A 15,170-nucleotide genomic window follows, 5' to 3' on the forward strand; every position below is an offset into this window, starting at 1 on the left:
TACTGAAAACATTATGCCACCGTAAATTTCATTATAATGTAAAGACATTAAAGTTGTAAGAAACAACAAATGTTTTGTCTGAACTGACTTATACCAAACTGACTGAAAAACTGACTTATACCAATTCTACGAGCAGGTAGAAAATGGTTTACAGGTAGCAAATTAGAAAAGAGGATAGTAATAAAAGCAACAGAAATAAAATTAAAATCTCATGAATGAAACATCAAGGAGATATCGAGACGTGTAGTAAAACATATTTACACGAAGAGGAAATGTGTATACGATGAAATGAAATCTAAGCTGTTCTCCATAAAAGAGGAATGCAATTTTACTGTGTAATAACGCAGCGAACATTAATTGGAACGTGAGCTATGACAGAACAAAATTAGTCTCTTCAAAAAAATTAATCGAAAATGCAACAGAAATTTTTTATCAAAGGGGTCATTTGCAGAGAAATTGATTTTTTAAAAATATCGAACGCATCTATACTTGTCACGTAATGTATGATGTACTTCAGTGAGATTTTTCCCCTCTAATAATATCGATAGTACGTACAATAATAAATTATATAATAAAATGTTTTCGAATAATTGCTTCGTTGAAACCGTGAAATAAAATCTGTAGAATTTTATTTGTTTTATCATCGAATATGCTACTATATATTACGCAAGAATTGTATTATTATCGCTAGCTATTATTATTACTACGTATTTACATACTATGTATACTATTATTTATTATTTAGGAGAATTACTACGATACTGTTGTACCGAGTACTGATAACGTGTTTAAAGACTAAATAATTATTAAAACGATTGTTGCAAAATGTACGTAGAAAATGTTTGCTCTGAAAGCCACCTAGTTTGTTAACTTATTCACTGGCATTCTTTCTCGCACAATGGATATTAGTCAATAGCTAGACAAAGATGCATTGTTCATAACTTCTAGCGTAGCTTAACTTTATGTAGCATGAAAAGTTGGAACAACTGTTTGCCGCAGTTGTTCGACTTTCGTTATGTTTCGAATATAGATAATCGATATGGTATGTTTCAGTAAATGAAAATCGTGCTTACAATTAGATTTCATTATATCTGATTAGATATGCACGTACACAAAGTGATTCTAATAACTGGGCCAAACTATTGGTATCTCTGTTCTAAGCGAAGTTACACAGGAAAATTTTCCTCTGTTTAACTAACTATACCATCCTGTGGTGCGAGTTTTCTCGCAATAACATCCACGCCTGTGCAAACTGCGATTCCACTTTTATTCTCATATGGAACCACTTTTTACACAATTACTTTTTCTCCATAAATTGATTTTTTTTCACTTGTTTCGCCAGCAACGTTATTGAAAACTCGATGATTATTTCGATATCAATATTTTTCATCCCGCGCAAATACGAAAATATTTCATCGTATTTAAAATAAGTATATCAAGTTGGACAAAAGTTGAGAAAAAGATAATTGAACGATATTGTTTTTGGGCAGTCGTTTTGTGCTCGAGTGTGCATCAATTACATGTTGCAGAGTTTAGCGTAGTTCATAAATGAATTGATGTTATGCAGATGTTGGACAAAATAATGTAAACACTCCTTATACGACATATATACAATATAAATATGCAAATTTGTGCTCTCGCGAAACATATGTAAAAAAGTGGAATCCAAGCAAGCGTTATGTTTTTCCTACTAAATAATATTTTGAATATTGTACTTTTTTTATTCTATATATTTTTGCATATATATCACGCACATACACGTACGTTCTATGCATTTTTACACCTTTTAATTTTTCACGGATAAAAATTCGCAATCTATCAATAACAGCTCTCGATAACTAACTAGTACAGACATGATACATGTTTATTAAAAATATATTTTTCAAATATCCGAAATATAAAATAAATACTTGCCAAGGTTCCTTACACTTTTACTGATTTGATCACGTTATACTTTAATCACTGCGGATACTGACTATGTCATTCGTCCCCTTGAAAACGCTGTGCGAACGTATTGCGAAATTTTCCCCACGGAAAGATTATAGTAAGTGAAAATGTTCTGTTCCAAATGTTTCTTTAATTACTGGAATTTTCTGGCTGCGCGGCTGTGGGATAGCGGAATTATGAATTTTGTAACAGCTGTGCAAAGACTTTCGTATCTTTTCCAGTCGTTAAATGTGCCACTAATGAGATGCGTTATCGTCACACGCAAAAACTGAAGAATACCTAGCACAAGGTTTATATCTGTTCAAAAGCATTCTTCTAAGAGTCTGAAAGATCACCTTGTAGATTACGTCCTAGTCCGGTCTAATGGCCCTTTCGCGGATGATATATCGCGCTTCAAGTTCGAGAGACGAGATTTCTTTGCATCGGCATCGCATAGCTGGGGCAATATTAGTGGAAAAATTAGAAGAGCAGCCAGCTGAAAGAGTAAAAGAAATACAGTTTGGAAAAATTCACGTTGTTTCCCTTCGGAAATCCAGGTATGGAACTACGAAAAGGAATTTGAACAGTTAGCGATTAAACTACTTTTGATCAGAAGTTTAAGTAAAAATAGCATATTAGTTGAGCTAAAACTCGCAAAGGTAACGCGTTCGAATATTTTCACCTAGCCATTTCTCATCTTGAATTTATGATCGGCCGAAGTATGAAGCGTAAAATTTAACAAATCTTTGACGACAAGTGCGAAGCATCGTTGGAGCATCCTCGAGAAATATAAAACGAATGCCTGTTTGCTAACCTTGTCCATTTGTAGTAACTCGAAACTCGTGGAATATGCAATGTTCTATATGTTATACAACTCTAGCATTTCGAACGTTTGCAAGAACCTGTCTGAACTCGTAACTATGAAAAAACAAACGAGAATATCTTACGCTTGGTCTGTCTTATTTGAATTCTAGAGCCATTACTTATACGAACAGTGTATTTCAAATGATTACGTTGATAAACTTATATGAAGTAGCGGGACGAAACTTACGCGGCAATCTAATATAATGCGGAGGAAAGCGGCTTCAATTTGGAAATGCATGCTGGCCGAATACTATCCAACGTTGGAATAAGAGCGGTTGAAGCTATTGTTCATCATCAATTCATCCTCTACGAATCATAGCTAAACAATCGTAACTATTATATCTGCAATTGGACTACTGCCTTCGTCGCCTTCAATTATATTAACGTAATCTCGATACAGGATCATTGGTAATGTAAGTAGACGAGAGCCAATTTAAGTCTGTCGATAGTTACGTTGTATCTGGAATTATGGAAACTCTTGCAGAAGGCACATCTTCGTGAATTTCATTTCTTTTCACTATTATACGTGAAATAATAGTATTTGCAGCGCTCTATTATCAGCAGACATTCTGCTCGGATAGCGAAACGTTTGGATATTGCAGCAGAACGTTCAGATATCGAGATACTCGGATAATGGTGTTCGGATACGAGAGGTTCTATTATGCTGCTACAAAATTTGAAAGGAAACTGCTATTGTTAAATTCGTCCATAACTCGTACGAAATTAGAAAAATTCATATTAAAGCGATAATTATTCTTCCTTGTTGTATGTAACTATTTCTCTAATTTCGACAAATTTTGGAACAAATTTGTAATCGGTATGAAATTTCTTGGAATTTAACAGGATAAAACTATAGATTCACTGCGTTTTTGCGCCTTCATTATCCTCTGTGACCAGCACTATTGATTCTTCTCTCTCTCTCTCTTTTTCTCTCTCTCTCTCTCTCTCTCTCTTTCTAGAATTGAGAAGCAAATTTAGATTAATGTAATGTTAAGATACATACACACACAGATATCATTTTTAAATATTTCACGCGTGTATTGTACGTAATATTTCAATATGCTTAATATGGGAAACAAACATATGCAGGAAGATATAATGTTTTAACTAAGACATAATACAATATGAAAACTTTCATTCTAAACGTGTCACACAATTCCCGGTAATCGGACTGTGGTGAATAAGAGATTAAGTGGCCTTATTTCTCGTTTAAACAAGTGTCATGTACAGCTGTTCAAGAAGTCGAGTTTATGAAGTTGTCGTGCAATAAAGCAACTTCAACTTTGAAATCTCAGTGCACTTACAGTGGAAACCAGTACGGTGCCTGGTCTCAAATCGATTGAAACTTATATTTCAATTGTCTTCTCTCAATTACAGAACCTGTCTTCCCATATCGCATATGCTAATTGTTCTTTATTCATAGTTTAAACAAAATTACGTAGTTGACCAAATAATTTTGTAACGTGCTCGATGGAAACGCGCTATCGCGAAACCAAGGGCCGTTAAACTAATCGAACAAAAAGGATAACACGTGGCCAACGCACTGTTTAAATAAAGAAGAAAAAGAAGAAAATATCAGCGGATCAGCAGCGATTAAATGCCTAATCGATTGAAAATGCACCCTTGTTCATGAGCATTAGGATGCCTAATGGTTTTACACCGAAAACGATAACAGATTCACATTGTTAGCAAAACGATTAATCGGTTAGAAACTTAAAAATCCGGGGGGAAAATTCGTAAGAGTCGTTTACTGGAATTAGAAGGAAGTACGGAATTAATCATTGCAAGAAGAACGAAGATGTAATCATAAAAATTCCAATTAAACTTCAGTTCGATAAGCAATACAAGAAGTAATCGCGTTGCTCTCGAAAGAAAGTGGAAGAACGCTTTCAACAACAAAGAAGTTAGCCTGAAAGTACACGCATGTGTACTGTAACAAGTACTTTTTTTACTTGCACACACGTATATAGCCAGCGTTCTTTCAACCCTTTGAATAGTGAAGTGGTTGCTTGACCAAGTCAAGAATACAGATGCCAGGGTTACTGTGACGTGATGTTAAATTATGCAAATAAGAAAAGTGCTTTTTCATGTAAATATGTAGCATATATGTACACTGACGATCACACATTATCATGCAAAGTTGTTCCGCTTCTCTGCTATATACTTTAAACTTTTTAACGTGGTGGAAATTTTGTCCTAAGGCAAGCGACGATATTACGCTGTCGATACTGTTACGTCCACATTTATAGATAAAACACAAACATTTGACGTTCGTATCTGACATGTAGTTGAAATTTTCATTTGTTACATTAATCAATCTCGAGAGTAAGAATTTGCGGAATGACAGTTTCACTATGAAATAAGAAATCGTTAAACGAAATATATAATAGACACGGCTACAGCAATTGAATAGTAATAAAACATTTACTTGACTTTATTGATTTCTAAAACGAAGAGAGACGTATTGGGACAAAAGTTCACTTATGACAGCATGAACGTAACGTTCTTTGATCCTGAACGTTCAAGGGTTAATACGAATATATCGAAATAGGTTCTGAATAAATTTCTCGGCGAAAATAAAATGAAAAATGATCGAAGGCTACAAAATTGCTTGAATTCATAGGGTTCAAACTTTCAGGAAGTGCAAAGGTCGGGTATGCAACGTACTTAAAAATGTTCTCAAGAGGAAAAGTTCTTTATACACGGAGAAGGATTCTCTTGAAAGACCATGGGAAGAATGTTGTTTTCCTTTCGTTCCAACGAAGAAACGTGTACCAAGTAAGAATTTTACATGTAAAATTAAATTCACCTATCGTGCCATTTTTATCCCACATCGTACCATTTTTCCCTCTCCAGAATCTGTTGATAGAGGAGCTCTAAAACCATTAAAACCCTTGCGCCTGCAAAAGTCAATTCCGATTAGCATAGCTTTTATAATCGTTTTACTTTCAGCCACCTAAGCGAGTCGAATCGTGCTGTGCATTCAGATCGGTTAAAATGGTATGGTGGAAATAGAATATATTAAAATAAAATTCTCCGCTCGATTCCGTCCCCGTACGTATACTAAACATCATAAAGCTCATTAACAATGTAAGCAAGCTTCGTACAAATTATTTGCAAGTTGCGACAACTTTCAACACTGCTCTGTTATATCAATTTGTAGCGTATTAGTGTTGGTTTAGTATTTAATGAACTTAGGAGCTGTTCTAACAACAATCAGAGTTTTTCAGCGCTTTCAAATGAAATTACTATAAACAGTTGTACTATCCGATAATAAAAAGTATAGCAACCCATAAAGATACTTGAAAATTTTTGTTCCATATGTTATATGTGCTACAGGAAACTTTTTGAAATTTTAGTAGCAACGAGGTTTGTAAATTGATGAAATTATACTGGTAAAACTTAGAAGCAACATGAAAATGTGTATAAAAAAAGGTTACAAGTTATTTACTGCAAACAGATATAAATAAAGAAATAAGTATCGGTAAAGTACAAGTTTGAAGTTTAATAGTCTACAGTTTCCCATCTAGTAAATTGAACGTGATTTCTTATGATTGCACGTTTCATAATAAAACTGGATCTTTTCACTGAACTTTCCCTTTGAGTTCGTATAAAATATTTCATCTAATCAGTGATTTCATTTGAACGAGTTATTCATCGAAGAATGTGCGGATACGTAGTATATTTCTATATGAAAAGATATACTGAGACTGAGACACATCGAATAATTGTCACTTGAAGTGCCTATTTCAAAAGAACCCATTTTAACATCGTGCATAACTAAACAGGCAAAGATAAAAATGCCAGTGTGTACATACTACATAAATGTGCGTATATAAAATTTAGCTGCTTTTTCACAGCAACAGGTTGGAGAAGTTATGAAAATAATATTATAAATCTTAATTTATTACGAATCTACGAAGTAAACATATTTTGGCGTAGTTCGTCTCTAACAACACGATAGATTATCATTAAATATTTTGATAATAGGTATGCTTATAATCGAGGGATTAACAATTACTTGTTTTCAAGCAAGTACACGATATAGTAATTAAACAACAGGGTAGAAAATTACTAATGTTTTGTTATGTGTAATATATTTGTATCAGTTGTCATTCTGTGTAAATTGAAAAATCAAATTGAGAAGTTTTATCGACAAACAAGGAAAAACGTCCGCATTTCCCAAACGTGCCAAAACATTTATTAAAAATGATCGCAAAATTCATTCAACATTCGCTGCCAATTAAGCTAACATTTTATTTCGCTCAGGTACTTGGCAACTCTCAGACAAATATCTGTATTTCGAAACTTTGTTTATTCCACGCTTGCAGCATTGTTTTATTTATTATTATTTTATACTATTTTGGTAAACTCTCATAATATTTTTCAACGATAGTTGTATCGTTGCGTCGAGTATACTTAATTGTTGAACATAATTTCTGATAAGGTCTCTAGATATATTTGTTTGTCCCATTGAATTCTGTGTATTAAATTGGATATTGATTTCACGTGAAAGCCATTACGTGTTCATAAATATCGAATAAACCAAAACGCATAATTGGAAAGACGCTGTCCGAAAATCCAAATTTCTATGTTCATGTATATCATAAATTACCGAACCAATCATCATTGTCTGTTTAATTATAGTAATAAACTATTTGATAGATTCATTGTCGGAGAATTACGTAGGTATAAAACATCCAACGGTATTTTATCCGTACAGTTTAACGATCCAGTTTTTATTAATAATTCCGCAAGAAATTGAAAGATGATCCACTTAATTGTTCCACGTTCCGAGTAAATCAATTCCCCGAAACAAACGTTTTGTATACGAAGTAAATTTTTCCCGTGAATATAGAAAGCATTCGTACAGCAACCATTTTCGACAAAAATGTCGCGGTACTTTATTTCAGAAACATTATATCTTCCCTATAATTAACCGAATTATGTAAATGAAACGTTGAAGCAGTTGCACGAAGAAAAAACTACCTGAGGAGCAAACTAGAATTTTGAAACAAGTATCGGAACAAGTAGTTAAGGTCGAATATTTATCTTGCTTAAATATTATGTAGCAGCAAGATAAACGAGCGGATCGATCATTCATTATTCAGCAGATAACTTCCTCTCCACGATTCCGTCTTCCTTGACACTCTCCAATGCTACAAGTGGTAATGCTCAATATGAAATACCAAGATCTTTGTGCGATATAATTACCAATATATCAATCTTTTAGTTTTTCGAAAGTCAACTGTTAAATAAATTTCGACGTTATTCAATTAATAACGATTCACGATTGTTGAGTGTATCAAATATTGTTCAATTGTATAAAAACTAGAATTATATACAATTATCAACCACATAAAATATTATTTAACTATACAGAAAGTAATTCAGGTATTCGTATTTAAAGTAAAGAATATAAAATAGATCACGTTCTTTTTATTTTATCACTAGAATATAGAATTTATCTTTTTATTTCTACATAGAACGCGCTCCTTCAAGTAGAAACTAGTTGCTTCGAAAAGAGCAGTCACGTTTAACCGAAAGTCGAATAAATGTTATCGATTGGTCTCACTGACATCTCCTAGTATCGAGTAAGACAGACATTTATATTGTACGTCGCGTCGGTTCGATCCCACAGCAAATATTTCATGTTTGTACACGCCAAGTAAAAGTAGAATCTTTATACACTATACATATACATGGATATATATATATACATATACATATACGTAAGTACGTTTTATGTAGGAAATTGGCCGATTAATTATTTCGAGGTAAATTGAGCGTATAATTAAAAAAGAAAAAAAAGAATAAAACATAAACTGCATGACACTAGAAGTTGCTAGAAATGTAGTATCACACAGCCATGTAAGTTTCTATCGAAAAAATAAAAGCAATTACAGAGGAAGAATCGTAAAAGGTTTACTGTCGATGATCCAGATATTGGATGCGGTCCAATTGTTATTTCACTCAATTTGATCGCTTGATAACGAACAATGCAATGTGTGCGGATGTGCGGCACGTGCATCTATAAACGACACGTAGGTATACATTGTGTATGTTGATACAGTAAATTTATCTTATCAAGGTGGAAAATTCATAGGTACTACTAATGAAAACCGAAGTTTTGTTACCTATGAACCGATATGACGACAAATTGAGCGCCTAAAATAGCATCTTCAATAAGGGTAGTTCTTCCACGATCTACACTATCGTTTATAAGTATCCAAACGCTTTAATCGATCTATAACGACGGCAAATTAAATTTCACTAAAATGCACGAATTAACGATGGATTACATTCATCATATTAATCAAGTTATTAATCGTATTAAATCAATTTAATCACGTCATAATATTAGTAACAATCTCTCAGAAGGATTAGGTTGAGATTAATTTTCAACGTTTCAAGATCGTATCTATCTTTTTAAATGACATTCTCTATTCTTTTATCTTCAAAGAAACTATTGGATGATCTCGATAGTTCATGGCGCAAAATTATTCGCTGCTAAATAAGAGCGTAAGATAATAATGATAAAATAAAAATAATGATTCTTATTCGACGATTCACGAGAGACTTCCAGAGTGGCGTCGTCTATTTGCAATTATCGGATTGGCGGGGTTCATGCGCTTCTTATCACTTCCGCATTAATTGTAGCATACGCTGCAATGAATGGCTCCTTGTTTCCTACCTTCTAACATTGTCGTTGTATTATTCGCTAAGTAATGTAGCGATATGATGGATGCTTTGCGCATAATACACGCACAGTAAAAGCTATAATCAATAGGACCTTCCCGAATGGGTAGATAGGTTGTGGCGAGCCAATTTCGTGAACAGCTCGTCCGTTCGACGTAACGTCACTTAAGTTACTTCTTCAGAGAACGCCAAGACGTATCGCGTAGCAGGAAAAAAGAAGCCAAATACGTCGGAAGGCATGAAACAAAGACGAACGATCGCAACGTGTGCTCCGATCAATCCGGAAGTGATAAGAAATGTACGAGTCCCTTTCATCTGTCGATTGCAATGTCACGTCTGCCGACGCAAACGTACACTATACCACTTCGAGCAACCCTTTGTGACTTGGGAATCGGTGGTCTGCCGTTTTATTTGTCATCGGCTTGACCTTGTGCTATAGGTCATTGAAATCTCCTAGATATCTACCATTGTACTGCAGATATGATAAATTGTAGCGTATCGCTAAAAAGCACAATGACGACAAAAAGTATCGACACATGCTCTCGTTTTTTGATAAAACTTGTTTGAAACTTTCTTCTATTTTGATGTCAGCATGCTTTATGGCCTCTTCTACGTCGATCAACTTTTGTGAATGAAATTTTTTTCGTGTCCCTAGAATTAACGAAGATAATCGAGTTACTTTTTATGCGTGCGTACAAATGTAAATATTTGTGCGTAATTTTACTTTACAGGAGTGTTAAAGATGAATGTAAATATTTAGAAAAGTCTAGACAGACACGCTCGGTTCTTATTTATGTACTTTGGAATATTCCTTTCCTTATTAAAGCGTTATACAATTTCCTGATAAAACGACAATGAACGATTAAATAAAGACTTGCCCACTCTGCTTAACGTTTTAAAGTCTTTTCCGCGGAAAAGCTTTAAGACTTTCAAAGAGACGACTTTCAGACAGATACGCTACAATGCTAAGCAAATGAAAAACACCGCATCAAAGAAATAACATACATTAAAGTAAATAGTTTAAGCAATTATTACCCGTAAGATATTTCTCGAGATAATATCTTTTCGAGTCTGTCGCGATTTTACAAAAATCTTTTTTTATGACATAAAAATAGAGTAATATATTCTATTGAAAACAAATAAATTTCAGGATATATATATCGTGTCAATAGAGAGTAAAAATTGAAAAATACGTTATCGAAGCCGAAAACAACAGATAGATGCCCTAACTTTTCAGTGATACCGTGATATTTTGCTGCTTTCTATTCAAGTTCGCGTGCATGACTTATGAAACGACATATCTCAGACAGAAACTATTCACACTGGACAAATATTGGTCGAACTTTGCCAACCAACTATGTTAGTCACGCTATATATTGATAAATTGATCAATTGTGCTACTATTATAGTTACGTGAAATTGAAACGATAATCCATCATTGGTTAATAATAATAAGTTCTGTTTCATTGTAATTCCATTAGTCGCTTAATGTTCTATACGATGAAACGTATATAGCGTACATATATACAAGTGTATTTTTCCCTTGATAGTGCTTTGAGTGATGTATATATATATGTGCCATGTTTTAGAGCAACTACCGGTATTAAACTTTGAATTGTAAATGAAATAGTTGCACGTAAGTACATAAAGCTGATTGCATTCCTCTCTTCGAATTGCTTTGTCCTAGAGAGTTCAAAACACGCTTAAGCTCACTTTTTACCGATCACGCATGTTTTTGCCTGTTTTCCAGATCGACAGAGTGTAGGTATTCGTCGTAATCTATGGAAGGAAAAGTTTATAAATTAATGTGTCGGAAGATATATTTCATTAATTAAAACGTAAAATGCGAGACTGCACTGACATCGCTTTCTATAATGCCATTAGAAACTTTTCACTGAGCGAGAACGCGAAAAGAATGCACAGTTAAACACGCATTTTATCAACTGCTATTGTTTCCACGGCTATAAACGAGGTACGAAGTTGAAGGTATAGAATCCTTTCCTGTTTCTAGGGTTAATTATAATTTTACTAGATTTGAAAAAAATGCTGAGAAAATTGAGGAAACCAAAGGCAAGTTGAAACAGGCGATAAAGAAAGAAAAGAAAGTTTTAAAGAACGAACGGAGAAAGAGAGTAACCGCGACTACGAATTTTTATGCAAATTCATATTTTCATGAATACAATTAAAGAAATGGAATGTAAGTAATAATAGGATCCGAGTACTTTCAGTGTCTTATATTTTTAGATATTCGCCGCGTTCCCCGCAATTTTTCATCTACAAACGCAGACGAAAGAAAAATAGAGGAAAGTCTAGAAAATCTTATGATAGAAAATTCGTATCTTCGCGAATACAACTAAAAAGATCGAATGTAAGAAGAATGTTATTTCTATTAAATTCCAAACCCTTTTTATACGTTTTTTCGCCTTCGAATTTTTCGTAAACATTTTCAGTATAGCAGTAGTTACATTCAGCAGCTGAAAGTAGTTATTTTCTCGTCACAATACCGGACGAAACGCTAACTATAACGTATATTTACGCTTTTATTGGCGTCTTAAGTAACTGTCAGAAAATGTTACGATCCAGCGACATTAACATTTGACATATTGGTCGAGGCTCAGCCTTTATTTCTAAAGTTGGAGATGAACCTGCTAGGATCGATAGTTGGAAACTACTGATCGTTCAGTTATGTTAAAGTTGCCGGAGTATATAATCAAATTTCAATTGTAAACCGTTAGAAAATTTACAATTGATTAGAAGAGAATACGAGCCAGCGTTCCATTATGATTTCAAATCTATCGAACAGCACACGGAAAACAATTACGTGGCTGGCGATTGTAAACCGTGAGAGATCAGTCGTTGTTCGATCAATTTGATGACCTATTATACGACAGAAATCACCGATAATAAAAGAAAATTGCGAGAAAAAACATGATGTGAATATTTGAAGGAAATTCACAAATTCCACTAAAGTCAGCAATTTTTAATAAAATTGTTAAATATTCCTTCGATGTTGTTCGATAAATGCTGCTTAGATATTTTATTAATACTTAGAACTATCGAATATTAGCGAGTATTGATGAATAATTAAGATTATCAAGAAGTATAATTAATTAGAGGTACATAATACTTAATGGACCGTAATTATCTTAGTAGTAAATCCAAAATTCTTCATCGTGTTTTATATTTTGAAGAGCGAAAACCGGTTAACGTGTAATATTAAAATATGTGAAAATACAGTTAATATCAATTAAATAAGTTAACGACTCAACAAATAGAAGATTGTTGTATGTTTCCACCAAGAGAATGCTAATTGACAGAAATTCAATGGATTTTCGATTAAAGCGTCATTATTATCACATTATGAAGAATGTACGAACTTACAAACCACTGAGAATCAATTTCATGCTGTTTTTAAAACATACCTCTCTTTCTAGAACTATGCGAATAATCGTTTGTGAGTAAATAGCTATTTCATTGTTTCGCTTAACAGACAATTATGGTATGCTGTGCTGTGTTATTAAAACGCAAATATCATACGTTTGAAAGAGTCCAAATCATGCAAAACTCTATATTAAAGGCAGATTACTTAAATTATAAAGCAGATGCGATTAAATATCGAATGCTTATTAGATAAAATTTCAATTAGTTTAATCCTCCATCGTGCTTACTGTAGCGTTGTATAATTACTGCTATCTAGATTCCATTTCAAACTCTTACTCAACTTTTTCTTTCCTTTTGTGTTCACCATGGCTAATAAACTCAAGTCGGTACTACAAAGTAAGAGAAAAAGTAAGTCTAAGAAGGATAGAAAGATAATTGTGGGAATACAACAAAGTTATCAATGAAGGTACAGTTAACAGAAGTAAACAATCTAAATTGCATTAAGTAAAAATTATTGCATCCATTGGAAAATTAACGAGTCATTCAAATGACGTAATTGCTCAAACACATACTCTAATGTTAATTTTGTGTGCTATATCTCTCTCTAAATTCTCTTTGATTAACGCTATGAAAGCTAGAACATAGTAAATGAACGTTCATGCAAACGTTTAATGAACTCTTTTGCAAATATCGATATTGACCAAAAATTAAGAATCAAACGACATCTTGTATTAATTTGTCTACGTTTTTATCGTAGTAAAGTATCATTTAACGTACTGGCAAGGTATCTTTATGATAATGTTGTTTGACAACTAAGAAAATATCGAATTATCGTTCAACACGGGCCAATAGCTACGTTACTCTGCTTTCGCTTTAAAAAAGCTCTTTGTCCACGAAAAAGTAAAACATCGCGGTAAATGTCGTCTAGGAAAGGTATCGAGGAACTTTTAGTTTCAAAGTTCGAAGTCAATAGAACGTTTATGGAAGCGTCGTGAATTGAAATTAGAAAAAGAAATTCAAAGGCGTGCTGGAATTAATTAACAGTTACGCCTTCAAAGGCTTGCAATGATAGATCCTTAAAGCGAAAACTTCTATCTCGAGTTCGAATATTTCGAAATCGGATCTAGTGAACGCTCGATCGAGTTTCTATTGATTAAGATACAGCAATCGTTTCGATGACAACGAATAGCGGATGCTGGTCTCGCGGTACAATGTCGTAAAACTTGTTGGCAAGAAAAATGAAAGCGCGGAAAGCCTGGCAACGCGAATCGACATGCACGTCTACTGTATGAATACGACTAGAGGCACGGATATGTCCAGTTTCGTCGGTTTCAAAGGTTACGAAAAGAGAGTAGAAAATTTCTCTCCTTACTTTCTTTCGCAGTCTTTGTCGAAGCTTATTCAGGAAACAGCGAGGACGACGAATAATACGCGCGTTGCATTTACGTCTTTTCACCGCGGCAGACTGGTCCGTCGCACCGTTGGCTACAAATTTCAGAAAGAATGCTATTTACGACGAAGCTTTGCAACGACAATCACGATCACTAAAGGCGAATAGATGAAAATAACAGGCAACTACTAGCAAAATATGGACGTTTCTTTCGATGTGAACGTACGCTGATCGTCCAGGATGCCGACGTCGCTGCTGACGTTGACGACGCTGTCCTGTCTATCGCTTCAGAAAGCCGGAGAAGGGAGGAAAAGCTGCTCTTTTTCTCAGTGGCGCGCTATCTTTCTTTCTCTGTCTTTCTCCTGTTTCCCCCGAGTTCTCCACTTCTCGTACTCCACTCTCTTTCGCCAGTCGCCTTGCTCGCTGGTGCCGCGCGCGCCAGGGAATGATCACGCTCTCTCCCTCTCTCTCTTTCTCTTTTTACCCTTACATACACACACACACACACACACCCTCCCTCCCTCTCTCTCTCTTCCTCTCTCTCTCTCTCTCTCTCTCTCTCTCTCTCGCCTTATCGTTCGTTCTTTGTCACTGATACGGGAAAAGCAACATAGCGACAACGTCGTCCACGAAAGGGCTCAGGGGAAGGAAAAAAGCAACGAAACTAGGAACGCGACACCGGTACCACGGGGTGGACTGAAGTCCCTACGAGCGCCGGTCAGATTCTTATAGCTGGCATCGGGGCGCAAGCGCTGATCGAGCTTCTCGCCGCCTAGGGATGGGCCGCCGGTACGTTTCGAAAAGAGGTGTTGATCCTCTTCTCTCGGCCGATCGACTTTTCATCGCAGGATGAGCCACGAAAACAGCTTCCCGATAACCTTCCTTACTCTCCTGGTCTTTTCCCTCATTT

At 34.8% G+C, this 15,170-nt stretch overlaps 1 protein-coding gene across 5 annotated transcripts in view; it reads right to left on the reverse strand.

Moving 5' to 3' along the window:
• Positions 1–14,967, reverse strand: part of LOC117215829 (metabotropic glutamate receptor 8-like) — a 40,053-nt gene extending 25,086 nt beyond the window's left edge. For 4 of the 5 annotated variants that reach the window (XR_004489304.1, XR_004489309.1, XM_033462561.1 and 1 more), the window contains exon 1: positions 14,487–14,967. The gene's annotated coding sequence lies outside the window, so the exon portion shown is untranslated. Of the gene's footprint in view, positions 1–14,242; positions 14,356–14,486 lie in introns of all 5 variants that reach the window. The other variant, XM_033462450.1, reaches the window with a different exon arrangement.
• Positions 14,968–15,170: the final 203 nt, after the last annotated feature.

The sequence above is a fragment of the Bombus bifarius genome, unplaced genomic scaffold (genome assembly GCF_011952205.1).
Source record: "Bombus bifarius isolate JDL3187 unplaced genomic scaffold, Bbif_JDL3187 scf7180000007966, whole genome shotgun sequence".
Taxonomy (NCBI): domain Eukaryota; kingdom Metazoa; phylum Arthropoda; class Insecta; order Hymenoptera; family Apidae; genus Bombus; species Bombus bifarius.